The 15,000-nt window shown below is 37.5% G+C and overlaps 1 long non-coding RNA gene across 1 annotated transcript in view; it reads right to left on the bottom strand.

The window, feature by feature from the left end:
- Positions 1–3,659: 3,659 nt before the first annotated feature.
- The window catches only part of LOC106869420 (uncharacterized), a 56,310-nt gene continuing 44,969 nt past the window's right edge, over positions 3,660–15,000 (bottom strand). The window contains exons 2-3 of the long non-coding RNA XR_001409399.3: positions 13,547–13,737; positions 3,660–9,682 (exon numbers count right to left, since the gene is read on the bottom strand). This is a non-coding gene — a long non-coding RNA (uncharacterized LOC106869420). The remainder of the gene's footprint in view (positions 9,683–13,546; positions 13,738–15,000) is intronic.

The raw sequence follows: 15,000 nt of genomic DNA, 5'->3' as shown, positions 1-15,000 counted from the left end.
ACATATCGCCATTATCATCGTCGTCATTGTCGTCATCATCATCACCATAGTTATTTTCAACCGTAAATACAAAACCATGTAGCCCCTCGCTAAAGCGTTCTTACAAGTTCAACGGGTTTAAATCATTATTTCAAAGAAATGTGTCAGATAAGAAAGGCCCTGTAAGCACTTCCATCCTGAAAAACGATGTCATCGATATTGATTTGAATTTTTGCTGATTGATGCCTGAGGGGAAACGTGACAAGAATGAGTTGAAAGGAGTTTGTATGCGTAGACTCTCCATCTGCTGCAAATATCAATAAGATTTTCCTCCAAGCACATCTTATGTTATAAAAAAGTAGGACATGTAGAAGAATGGGTTGTCACGTATGGAAGGCTGTTGATCATTTATTACAAGTATGATCGATCAAAGTGATCTCTGAATATACAACAATAAACCATCAGCTACAACAACAACACGAACCAAGTGGAGAGAGCCTCTATGTGGAAACTCAACCTGCTAGAAATAACCATTACAGTCTTCCTCAAATTATATCTTACGAGAGAAAGAACACTGCTAACTGACGACATAGCCTTTAGGCGATTCTTTTGACCTGCTAAAGGTAGCAGCTGCTACTTCCTTACAAATCACTATTTTCAGCTTTAAAAAGAGACATTGGTCAGTGTTCTTGTGGACAAAGAGGCGAGTAAAATCAAAATTACAAGTCGAACACACAATGAAAGTTGTTGTATCTTGGGTGGGTCATTATGCCAATAAGAATCGTACCCGCACACTGTACTTTATTTTCTTATTGAAGCGATTGACAGATAAATATAAAGAAGTGAAACAGAACCAGTGTGTGTGTGTTTATTATTGGCATAACAACCCTCCCAAGATGCAACAAAATATGTTTTAACACACAATTTCACGACCAGAATGTTGCGAACCAAGTACATAATTGAAACCCCGTATTTGGATTAGATTCCCTTTAAGGCATGATCAAATGTTTGCTAGGAACACTTGCTAAATTCTCTTCGTCTATAATTATTTAATTGAAGGATATATTGCATAAAGTAGCCCTTAATTTACAGTGAGAAAGTTAATTTGGATAACTACGTTTTTAATGACAGGTATTTTCGGCCAGAACAGTTTCAGGGTTGATGAACACAACTAACAGAGGCGTCCCTACGAACCAACGTGTACGCTTCTACACAAACTATAAATAACAGCTAAATCTTTTAGGAATAGCAGACTGTCATCTTGAAAAACGTAAAAGTTATTTAGATAATAGAATTCTAGACAGGCTCTGCCCGGAAAATAGACGGGTATGTCGCAGTTGGAATTTCGTTGATTGAGACTGACCGGGGGCTAAACAACGTCTGGAAGATCAACAACGAGAACAATAAAACCTCTAATTGGTCGCTCGTCGTCCTAGAAATAGCAGTTTAATACCCTGCAATTCTTGCTTGAATATCTTAAAATGTAGGACATAGTGAATGAGCAATCTAATGAGAAATAAATGGCATGGTCAGAACTGGAGGCTTTTGATCATAGATCATTTGGAAAATGATGTGGACTAGATGGGTAGAACAGCAGCAACAACAACAATATTGATGATATTGGAAAACATATAAGATGGTCATATCTGGAACGCTTTTGATTATATATCACTTCTGCTTTCATTCAGGTTAAACAACAACAGCAACAATAACATGAGAAAGCACAGCATTATCGACATTAGTTGCTGTCAAGTAATTCCAGGTTTAGAAAATAGATGGGATGGCCATGATTGGAACATTTTTTGGATCAAATAATGGACAAAATAACAAGAGTAACAGCAACGCTACATTATTGATATTTATTGATGATATATAATTCTAGGTTTTGAAAATAAATGGGATGGTCATAACTGGGACGCTATTAGTTTTTGTTGAAGAGAGACGGAATGTAAACGGTAACAATTACTTTGGCTGCATGTTCTTTTTTTGTTTCTATTCTTAATTTTCATTTTCTTTTGACGACGTGGGGTGGTGGCTGGGGCGGGAATTTGTGCTAATGAGATCAGGTAATTGTTAATTAAACGGAAAAAAATATTTGCTTTGAAATAATGGCAACGTTGAAAGCAAGATTGATGATGATAATGATGATGATGACGAGGAGGCGGAGGAGGAGGAGGAGGAAAAGGAGGAAGAGGGGGAGGAGGAGAGGAAGAACAAGAAGAAAAAGAAGAGGAAAATGAGAAAAAGACTGTTGACACTGATGACAATGATGACAAGGCGATGGTAGTGGTGGTGGTGGTGGTGGTGGTGGGAGTTTAGCGCGTATGTGTGTGTGTGTGTATGTATACTCACATATGTATATGTGTTTGTGTGTATGTGTATATATATATATATATATATATATATATATATATATATATATATATATATATACATACCTATATCTCTATCTATCTATCTATCTATCTATCTATCTATCTATCTATCTATCTATCTATCTATCTATCTATATATATATCTATATATATATATATATATATATATATATATATATACTCACAGAAGAAAATGCTTAAAGAAGTTTATCATGGAAACGGAAAGAAAAAATATTTTTAAGTAATCAGTTTCTGGTTTCGGCCGTTAAAGACGAACTCTTCATGTTATATATATATATATATATATATTCGTCATGCGCAACTGCTAAATCTACATTTTTTTTCATTCTCTCTCTCTGTTTATTTTCTCTTATTTGTTTCTGTTGAAGAGAGAAGGCTCGAAACGTAAAAGACTTTTTTCATTTCCCCGAGCGTCAAACTAACACGCTTGTTGTTTTTCAAACACCTGACTTCGCCTTTTTGTTTTTCTATAAATTTCAACTATATATATATATATATATATATATATATATATATATATATATATATATATATATATATATATATATATATATATATTTATTTATTTATTTATATTTATATACGAATATATAAATATATATATATATGTGTATACACACACACACGCACACACATACATATAATAAGCTTAGGCAGCAGTTTAGCAATGTCTCACCGACAAGGTAAACCCTAATTGTCAGTAAATAGACAGGGGATGTAAGACCACCTAGAATGCTAGAAATAAGAGCTAAAGTGCTCTGATGCTGCAGAGCCCTTTCTGCATGCACTTGTGTGTGTAGACTGCAGCAACAGGGCATTTAACTTCTTATTTCTAGCGTTGTTGGTGTTCTAACACCCTTTGTCACACACACACACACACACACACATATATATATATATATATAAGATAAAACTTACTTGGAGATATATATATGTGTGTGTGTATACGTGTATATATTGTTGCTTAGCCGCAGTTGAGTTCTGACAGCGAATGCCTATCACCAATAGAATTCCAGTGTTTGGTTTGAGAAGAAATTGGTTGCTATTTCTAGCGGCCACATAGAGCCTTCCTAGCATGTGGTATGAGTAATATCTTATATATTTCAATGGTAGGTCATCTATTTTCACCAAGGAGAAAACTAATAACTGTTCTGGTACAAAAAGCTGTCTTTGATGTTAGGTTGAAATACCAATATCGATTTGTGTCTCCAAGAAAAACAGAACATAGCGAACCACACATGAACAAAACAAATATGAAAAAGAAAGAAAAACACAAAACAGTCATAAAAAAATCAAGACAAATATATTTCCTGATTATTTTCACACATATGGCTAATTGAATTATTTATGGCAGTGATGATTGCCTTAGATCGAGAGGTCAGTACTTGACACTTCTATAGGACATCTATACATAAATTGTATGACATCTATGTAAGATACATAGGATTTCTGTTTGAAGAATATGGTATTTCTATACATAAAATATAGAGTATGTGTCGTGAAGTAGGGGAGGTTTTTGCAGGAAATGCAGGACAGCTGCACCTAGAAATATAGGACTTCGACCAGAGGGAAGTGGGACATCTACAAATGGAGTAGATCTAGACATTATGGCGCAGGAGTGGCTGTGTAGTAAGTAGTTTCTTTACCAACCATATGGCTCCGGATTATCGTCAGAGTCATCCTTAGTAATATTTGAAAACAGGACGTAATGTTACGAAATGGGAGATGTATGTTATTTTGCTTCCGCTAGCCGCCTTTTTGAATGAAAATGACGGCAATAATTGTTTCAAATTTTGGCACAAGCCCAGCAATTTTTAGCAGAGAGTGCTTAGTCGATTCCCAACCCGTAATTGACTGGTAATTCATTTTATCGACTTCGCAAAAATGAAAGGCAAAGTTGACCTCGGTGGTATTTGAACCCCGAACATAAAGAACCGGAGGAAAAGTCGCAAGGCATTTTTCGACGCTCAAGTGATTCTGCCAGCTCATTTACCTTTAATAGTTTTTGATTTAGGCACAATACCATACTCTAGAGGAGAATAGTTCTTTCTTGTTTCATCTAACTGGTAAATCGGGCCCCACAAGTAGAGTCCTTGAAACTTTAAAAGCGCAAAACTAGGAATTCTCCCTTTCGTACTTGTGGGATGCTTTCAAGCAACCACGCACTTGTTTTGGTTGCATAGTGCCGCCAAACATTTGTATTTTCAGATAGATGGTCCATAACAAGAGTTCATATATAAGTGGTGAATTTAGCAAATGAAAAACTTGAGTATTATTTATGAGTGGTATACTGTGTATGTGTGTTTGTATTTGTGTGTATGTGTGTTTGTGTTTGTGTGTATGTGTGTTTGTATTTGTGTGTATGTGTGTTTGTGTTTGTGTGTATGTGTGTTTGCATTTGTGTGTGTGTGCGAGAGAGAGGATCTTTAGTAATGTTGCTGTTCGTGTGATCATTAGTATTAATTTGATAGTTTTATCATTTCTAGAAGTATCACTATTCTTTTCCTTTCCAACTATTTGATGTTTAATGAAGGCGCTTTTTCAAATTATTTTTTTCTTTAATTCAGTTTCGTCTGTTCAAAGACAAATGCGGTGTTATCTTTGAAAGGGACTTATGCAAGATTAGAGAGATCTTTATATTCCTTCTTACTGACACAAAATTGGATGCGAGAGCAATTTGTTGTCGTGGGTGGTGTTCCGTATTTCGTTAGTGCTGTTGTTTATGTTGAAGTTGTGGTATTTGTATGTTTTTTCGTTGTTTCTTCATCGATGTTTCGTCTGCGGATTTTCTTTCTGTTGTTAGTAGTGGAGGTGGTAGAGGTGATGTTTTTTGTGAATTTAGTGGTGTTTGGTGTAGATACGTACTTGATGCTGTTTTGTCTTTTGTGCCATTTCTTTTTGTTCTTTCTAATTGTTTTTTCCTTATTTTCCTCTTTCTTTGCTCTTATTACAAGACGAAATTATCGGATCCGAAAGTCCTAGAGCATAACAGACCGGGCCTAGTGGTGGTGGACAAGGTGCACCACATGTGCTATATGGTTGGTGTTGTGTGCCCCTTTGACCCACGAATAGTTAAGAAGGAAGGCGAAAAGATAGATTATAACAACCCTCTTATGTACGAAATAGCCCGGCTATGGAAAATAAAGAAGGTGAAGATAGTGCCAATAATTGTTGGGTCCTTAGGAACAGTATCAGAAGGCATCAAGAGGAATATAAAGGAAATTGGAACAGAGTGCCCAGTAGAACTGTTACAAAAGGTTTGCCTCCTTGGCATGGCCAGAATAATCAGGGAAGTATTAGATGGCTGAAAAGAACAAATGGCATGGTACCGTAGTCTGCAGGTAGTAAGCCCGCTACGCATGGAAGACTCCAGGAGATCCAATAAAACTAGTCATAAAGAGAAAATGATAATAATAATAATAACAATAATAGTAATAATAATAATAATAATAATAATAATAATAATAATAATAATAATAATAATAATAATAATGATGATCATCCATTCTACTAAAAGCACAAGGCCTGAAATTTTTTTGGGGAGGCGACTAGTCTATTACATCGACCCCAGTGTTTCACTGGCATTTAATTTATCGACCTCGAAAGGATGAAAGGCAAAGTCGGCCCCAGCGGAAATAATAATAATAATAATAATAATAATAATAATAATAATAATAAGAAGAAGAAGAAGAAGAAGAAGAAGAAGAAGAAGAAGAAGAAGAAGAAGAAGAAGAAGAAGAAGAAGAAGAAGAAGAAGAAGAAACAGCTATGGCAATTTGATGCGGGAAATACGAAGCTTTTGGTCAATGAGGAGAAACCAACAGTAATTGGTGCATTTGGAAATATGAACACTCAACCACGAACATGACTGAAAAAGATTGGTGCAAGTGTGAAGCTAGAACACCTACAAAAATCAGCATCTCTTATATTTATTTCAACCATAAGAATAGATAGATCGAAATTCGGTGGGTTTTGAACTCTGGAGATACAGGCTCGTTACTAAACATGACACATGTGTTTTCTTAACTCATCTACAATCGCACATAATTAATTATAGTAATAACTTTTTATATCAATACAATCCTGCGAACAATAAGGCTGTTGGTTTAATAATGCATTCGTATTGTTTATTGTATAAAATGATAGATATGAAGGCATAAAAAGGTATAAAAAGGTAGCAGAAAGGTTTTAGTTTGGGGCTCCTTCAGTCTTGCCAACTAGCTACTCTCGCGACAATAATTACAATTAGATATGCTTTGTTTGCTATCTCCTAATTAGATGAGAAAAAATATGGATAAAAACAATTGCTTGGCAACGCACCAAAATCTTCAAGGTTATTTAAAAAGCAAAACCGGTCGAGAGCAGGAACTGATTGGCTTGCTTCGATAGTGTTTTTGCTTGGTTTTTGTTGTAATAGCTTAATTATTGATAGTAAGGCAGCAGACATGATCCGTTGGAGGACTTGTGAGAAATTTGGGATGATTAAATGAAGTTGTTCTTAAACAGGAGACCTGATCGAATGTTTGCAAAAAAGCAGATTCTCTAAAGGCATCCAAGGGTCAACTGGTTGGATGAAAACGGGAAGCAGATTAAGACTGCGACATGGGAACACCAACCGTCTCATCGACGGTCTTTCCTACAATTTCTGTCAACGAAATTTCAATCACACACACACACACACACACACACACACACACACACACACACACACACACACACACACATAGTAGACCACTGATCTAATAAACAGATACATTATTATATCTAAATCTCTCAAAGAGAGATATTCAGTAACATCTCTTTAAAGTAAAGACTATTTGATAACATAATGTGGCAGTCCTGGATGGGACGAATGTTACTGTTGTTTAGCCCCAGGAAACGTCGTTTCCAGCTGGCTATACGACACAATATGCGTCCTTATATTTTCGAACAGGGGAGCTCAGCACCCAGTTCCATCACAAGGCAACATCTGTGGACTGGTTTCTGGGTTATTGCACTTTCTCACCACACATTAGCTGCTTGGCTATACGGCGCTACTGACATCCCGTTCGAAAATACATAGTTTTCAATGTGACACACAATCACTGATCTAATAAATAGAAACATTATTAATTCTAAATCTCTCAGAGAGAGAATTTTCTTCAGGTCGCGTAGCCTATCCCGCTCAAAAGGTTCCTGAATAAGGGTAGTTTAAGGATGTTGAACGAAACACCCATGTTTCCACAGGTGAAATATCCAAACCCCCAACATTTCCTCTCAACACATGACTATGATGCTTCCTCACTACTTCTGCTCGTGATCAGATATGCACATATCCTCAGCTACTAAGGGACATGTTCAACTATTTAAGGTCAAACAACTAACCAGCAGATCTATCGTATTAAGCAGAATATTTGCTGTAGCCCATCTTTTATACCAAGACAAAACAATGTGCATGATAACACTTCCAATCAGTTAAGATGAGAAGCCATGAGAGCCACTGCCTGGTACTGCATCAGGGCATTATTATTATTATTGTTAAGTAAGAGAGCAGCGCATGCCATCAAAGTGACACAGGGGTAAAAAAAAAACTATTATTATTATTATTATTATTATTATTATTATTATTATTATTATTATTATTAGCTGTCGTAGTAGTAGTTTTAGCAGTGGTGGTGGCGCTGGGTGTGGCATTACTGAGATGAGGTGAAATTGGAACCCTTATCTGATTCCTCCCCGGTTACGACCTACATTCATAGTGTTGTGTTACAATATCTCAGATATAAGGACGACGAAACGAGCAAACATACCCCTTCCCCTTCCCTCTCACCCGTCTACTTTCCATATCTCTCTCTTTCTCTTCCTCTTTCTCTATCATTCTTACTCTCTATCTTTCTCTCTGTCATCCAGCCAATGTCTTTCCTCTTTCTACCACCCATTATGCCTTTTTTCTTTCTATCTTTCTTTCTTTCTTTCTTTCTTTCTTTCTTTCTTTCTTTCTTTCTTTCTTTCTTTCTTCCTTTCTCTGTTAGCCTCCCCCTCCATGTACCTCATCATTACTCTCTCACACCTTCTTCTCCTCTTCTTTGCTTAGTCCTTTCTCTCTTCTCCCTCGTCCTCGCGTTCCTTGAAACATTCTCTCCTTCCCAAGTCTCTCCCCTCCCCCCTTCTCTCTCTCTCTCTGTCTCTCTCTTCGTCTCTCCATTGCTTTTTTTCTTATTTAGCAACCGTTTATATGAATCTACGTAAATCTTCAGAGAGAGAGACAGAGAGAGACAGAGAAAAAGAGAGAATAAGTGAGAGAGAGAGAGAGAATAAGTGAGAGAGAGAGAGAATAAGTGAGAGAGAGAGAGAGAGAATAAGTGAGAGAGAGAGAGAGAATAAGTGAGAGAGAGAGAATAAGTGAGAGAGAGAGAATAAGTGAGAGAGAGAGAATAAGTGAGAGAGAGAGAGAGAATAAGTGAGAGAGAGAGAGAGGGAAAGGGAGAAAGCTCTCACAACAGATAACACACGCTCTTTCACACACTTTCTCTAACTCTCCCTCCCACTCGTTCTCTCTCACTCTCTCTCTCTCTCTCTCTCTCCCTCACTCTCGCTCTCCCAATAATCATGCTGCTATTTAGCATTAGTGCAAATCTGTGAGCGAAGACTGGGTCTTTGAATATGCTATTAGTGCTTATATTTTGCTGAGAGTTAAATCTCGTGGCACAGCAAAGTGTTCTGCAATCAGGTGATGGAAAAGATGCTGCAGATGAGAAGCGGAGGGGGGGGGGGCAGAGCGGGTTGCGAGAATGTGTGTGCGCGTGTGCGCAAGCGTACGTTTGTGTGTGTGTGTGTGCGTGTATACATGCGCATGTATATATGCGAGTGTGTATGTGTGCATACGTGTGTATGTATGTGAGTGTGTATGAGAGGGAGAAAGCGAGAAAGAGAGAGATAGATTAAGAGAAATAGAGAAAAAGACTATGTAGTGTGAAGGTATGAAATTATACAAAGGTGTATTATGTGTGTGTGTGTGTGTGTGTACGTGTGTGCGTGTGTATGTACGTATATCTCTCTCTATCTATTTATTCCGCTCTCCTCTCACTCTCTCTCTCTCTGATATATATGTGTGTGTGTGTGTGTGTGTGCGTATGTGTGCTTGTGTGCCTGTGTTTGTACCCCCACCCAACATCGCTTGACAACCGATGCTTGTGTGTTTACGTCCCCGTTACTTAGCGGTTCGGCAAAAGACACCGATAGAATAAGTATTAAGCTTACAATGAATAAATCCTGGAGTCGATTTGCTCGACTAAACGCGGTGCTCCAGCACGGCCGCAGTCAAATACCTGAAACAAATAAAAGAATTTTAAAAAATAAAAGAATAAAATAATATATATACACAGGACGATCCAAAAAACAAACAATTAGAGGTAAACATAAATGCGTAATCAAGCATCTATACATACATGTTTGTGAGTATACACACACACACACATATATATATTGCGCGCGCGGTACTGTAAAATGTATTTAATTTATTGTACGTGATAAGTGTGCATAATATCGTTAATATTGGTAAATATCTACCTATCATTCAATCGATCGATCGACCGATCTCGTGATCCATCCATCTATCTACAAAAACACGGACACATCTTCTAAAAGTTTACATCCGTATCAACCGCACGAAGCTATACCTAAATCTCTACTTCCATGTATAAACATGCATACACTCATACATATGGTGTGTTACATGCAAGCCAATGCACACAGATACACACAGACGCTAACATACACATACACACACACACGCAAACACACATACACACACACACACACGTGTACTATCTTGAGAGTCAATTTATTTCCAATTCGATTCCAGGCGACGCTCTCAGCAATATATAAGCTGATATTTACATACATTCATATATATATATATATATATATATATATATATATATATATATATATATATATATATATATATATATAGATACAGATATATGCGTGTGTATATATGTATACATGTACACATATATATATATATGTATAAATGACACAAATCATTTATGTATATACGTATATGCATATATATTATATATATATGCATATATGTATTTATATATGCACACTCACACGCACGCACACACATGCACACACATGCACACACACATACATGGTAAGAGAGAGGGAGAGGCGGAGACAATCATGTGTATATAAATATATAGAAATGCTGCCGTAGCTGAGAGAGTGTATATATGAGAATGTATAGCGAAGGGTAGGCAGAAGAGGTGTGTTTAGACCGAATACTTTGAAATATTCAGAGGAAAGACAGAGGAAAAAAAGGAAGACTATGCCATGAGCTTTAAATGTACATTGGTTTGTGTCGAATATCTCCATAGAGCTAAGTGTGTGTGTGTATGTGTATGTGTGTGTGTGTGTGTGTGTGTGTGTGTGCGCGCGTGTGTGTGTGTGCATTTGTGTGTGTGCGCGCGAACGTGTTAATGCGTGCCTGTGTAGAAATGCATCTCCAGAAATGTGTTTTAGAGCCAAGCTCATATACATGCACGCGCTTTAACTCGTACGCGCATGTATACACACACACAGACACACACACACAGACACACACACACTTGTACAGATGCATATTTATTTATATGGGAATATCTATCTATCTATCTATCTATCTATCTATCTATCTATCTATCTATATCTATCTATCTATCTATCTATCTATCTATCTATCTATCTATCTATCAATTCGCATAGAAATGTGACCATGTATGTATGTATGTATGTATATATATATATATATATATATATATATATATATATATATATATATATATATATATATATATATATATATATATATATATATATAGGAGATGTACTTGCATAGCAAGTGACCTGATCTGAGATCGTGTGCTGAAACGAAAACAATTGCAGCGTGGAAGGTGTTTATAAGCCATTTAAAATAACACACAAAGACCGTTAGATTCACTGACAAAATTCTGTGCAGCAGGAGTGGCTGTGTGGTAAGGAGCTTGCTTACGAACCACATGGTTCCGGGTTCAGTCCCACTGCGCGGCACCTTAGGCAAGTGTCTTCTACTATAGCCTCGGGTGGACCAAAGCCTTGTGAGTGGGTTTGGTAGACGGAAACTGAAAGAAGCCCGTCGTATATATGTATATGTATATATGTGACTGTTTGTGTGTCTGTGTTTGTCCCCCCCCCCAACATCACTTGACAACCGATGCTAGTGTGTTTACGTCCCCGTAACATAGCGATTCGCCAAAAGGAAGCGATAGAATAAGTACTAGGCTTACAAAGAATAAGTCCTAGGATCGATTTGCTCGACTAAAGGCGGTGCTCCAGCATGGCTGCAGTCAAATGCCTGAAACAAGTAAAAGAGTAAAACAGTCATATGTATGTATGTACGACGGACTTCTTTCCTTTTCCATCTACGAAATCCAAAGACAGGGCCTTAGTCGGACCGAGGGCATAATAACAAACACTTGCCCAAGGTGCCATGCAGTGGGATTGAACCACGAACCATGTGGTTGGAAAATTCACACGCTCACGCACACAAATCAACCTTGGTCCCTATATTCTAGTCTGTGAAGCAGTTGTGGGGGAAGAAACGCAAAACCACTTACCCACCCACCGTAGGCTTCTAGAGATTTTCCACAAATTCACTCACAAGGTATCGGTTGGGTCGAGACAATAATAGACGTCGCTTGCAGAAGGTGTCACGCAGTGAAATTGAACCCGAACACACGCGATTACAAGGCAATCTTCTTAATCACACAGCCGTGCCTACGCCTATCACAACCATGCCTGTAGTATATTCTCGAAACGCCGCATGGACACGAATTTATGTCATTATGTTATATTGTGTTAACGCCATGAAAACAGAATTAATATGATACAACTTGAAAGACACAATCGCCTTATTATCTAGCAGCTCTACGGAACCAGTATATTCTTTCACGTACCTCCAAGCAATATACTGGCAATCAGCAAATCTTAAAAAGTACTTTTCTTTTTTTTTTGTCCGCGCAGTGATTGAATCTATGCTGTATTATGGCTCTTTCACTCGGACATTAACCAAAGCATGTAAAACCGTGTTGAATGGCATTATATTTCATGCCATTATGAATGTGTCCTGGAAAGTACACCCTACCAAACACAGAATGTATAATAAGCTACCTAAAGTGTGAGACACGTTTAGAGAAAAGTGTTGGCTCTATTGAATGGATATCGCTAGATATGCAAGGCGGAGATGGTTAATGACATTCTACTTTCTACTCCTCTGTATGGTCGATATTGTATTGATTGCTCTGTGAAGATATATATCGTTCATTCATCAGACGACATTGGATAAAACTGAGAGGAAATATCACACACCATGGAAAATACAGACGTGTGGGGAGGGAGCAGGGTTATGAAATTCCGAGCAAGATCGACCCGATGATATTAGGTGTATTTATTCAAGCGTTCGTACATAGATACGGGCATACATACGTCAGAGACATACATCGACACATACATGCAGCTATAAGTCATAAATGGCACAGTGAAACTATGTAAAACTTTCCAAAAATGTAGCATATAAGTAAAGAATCATACAAATCTGCATATACACTCTGGCTCTACGTACATACATGCATACATACAGTCATACATACAGTCATACATGCATATACATACACAGTAGATACATATGGTTTATACCTGTTATGATTGGAGCCCTGGGATACGTAACACACTGCCTAAATACCAACCTTGAGAAATTGGGTTTCTCAAAACCAGAAAGTAGAAAGCTGATTGAAAGACTACAGATCCAATCCGTCACTGGAGCTGTAAAAATCTGTAAAACTTTCCAGGATTTTATCACTTAAATATATATGAGCATGTTTAGATATGTAACTATATGCATGAGAATGCATACATACATGCATGCATACATACATACATACATACATACATACATACATACATACAAAAATGCCTTGTTGATGTTGAAATTCCAGTGAAGGAGCCTTGGATCTTGGTTAGAAACCGTCTCTTTCTCTATTGACAACAAATCTTGAAATAAAACTGAACAATGGCATACATACATACATACATACATACATACATGGCGCATATTTATTCTCAGCAGAAAACAAAAGAACAAGATAAAAAAAAATGTCGTATTTCCTTACGTCCCGTTGCATTTTAAGTTCAAATCCTGTTGGGGGCTGATATTCCTTGTTGTCCCATGCGAAAGTCGATGCAAGAAGTAGGCCTCAAGGAGTGGGATCAATATAATCATCTGTTTCCTTCTCCAGCAAAACGGGAGACATTATGCTTATGTGAGAAATCAATAGTGTGATTTGCAGATGGAATCGTTCAACTGAAAAATAATTTCGGTAAAAAAGAAAATTACTAAAAAATTAAGAAAATTATTAGAATGCTTTTTATATTGGTTTATATAATTTCTAGGATGCAACTGTAATTTATTTTCTATTTCAAAATACTTTGCCGAATAATCTGATCGATATAACATCAAATTCTCACCATCCTTCAAGTCGATACAGTGTTGGTACTATACTCATTTCCAACAGATTTTGGCTGCGGTGGAAATTATTTTTCATAATTTTGTCATGTACAAGATGTACACGTTTACTCTTTTACTCCTTTCAGCCGCTGGATTGCGACCATGCTGGTGTAACGCCCTGCAGTGTCCAAATCGACTCCAGGACTTTATTTTAAGTGTGGTTATTAAAGAAGTATTCCATCTTTTCTGCGAAACCGCTGCTACGATGATGTAAACAAACCAACCAGTTGTGAAGCGGTGGTGGTGGTGGTGGTAGTGGGGTAGATATGCCAAGAAACACACACACACACACACACACACACACACACACACACACACACACACACACACACACACACACACAGGGCAGCACAAATACGCTATTTAACCTAACCTATGGTTGTGGTCCAGTGATTAGGGTGTTACGCTCATGGTTTTAATGTCGTAAATTCGAATGCTGAACCGAGTGTCCCGTTTCATTCATATCTGATTAAAAACAGCTTCGTTTCGCATAACTCAAGAGTTTCCGTAATCAAAACATAAGCAGCGGCGGAGTGCTGATGCAGCCTCCTCTCTGTCCGCATTCTCTACAAACTCCTGGGTCAAGGCATGGAAATAAACTCACTCAGGCGAGCAGATTTATCTACACCCATACACATACACACAATACAAACCCCAACTACTATAGCACAAATACGTGTTGTTATACTATATGGAATATCTGAAGGTTGGCAAAAGTGGAGAAGTAGAAATAACGATGTGTGTTTATTACCTCCTCCTTCGCTAAGGCGGAGGTATTGTTTTCAGTCGTGTTTGTCCGTGGACAAGATATCTCAAGAACCACTGGATGGATTCGGATGAAATTTTCTGGGATGTTTTGGCAACGTGACTGACAAGAAGTGATTAGATTTTGGGATCGATCCGGTACCGGACAAGGAAGCTTGATTACTTTTTCGTCTTTTTTTACTTAATTTTTGAGAGCGGTCAGATTCATTTTTAGTATTCTCGATTGTGAGAGCAGTCGAGTTTATTTCAGATATTCTCATTTTAAAAATCATCTCTGGCTAATCGTTGAGGACG

The sequence above is a fragment of the Octopus bimaculoides genome, chromosome 10 (assembly GCF_046866305.1).
Source record: "Octopus bimaculoides isolate indiv1 chromosome 10, ASM4686630v1, whole genome shotgun sequence".
In the NCBI taxonomy this organism is placed as follows: Eukaryota; Metazoa; Mollusca; class Cephalopoda; order Octopoda; family Octopodidae; genus Octopus; species Octopus bimaculoides.
Note: the sequence above shows the minus strand (reverse complement) of the source record. Positions and strands in the feature narration are given on the sequence as shown.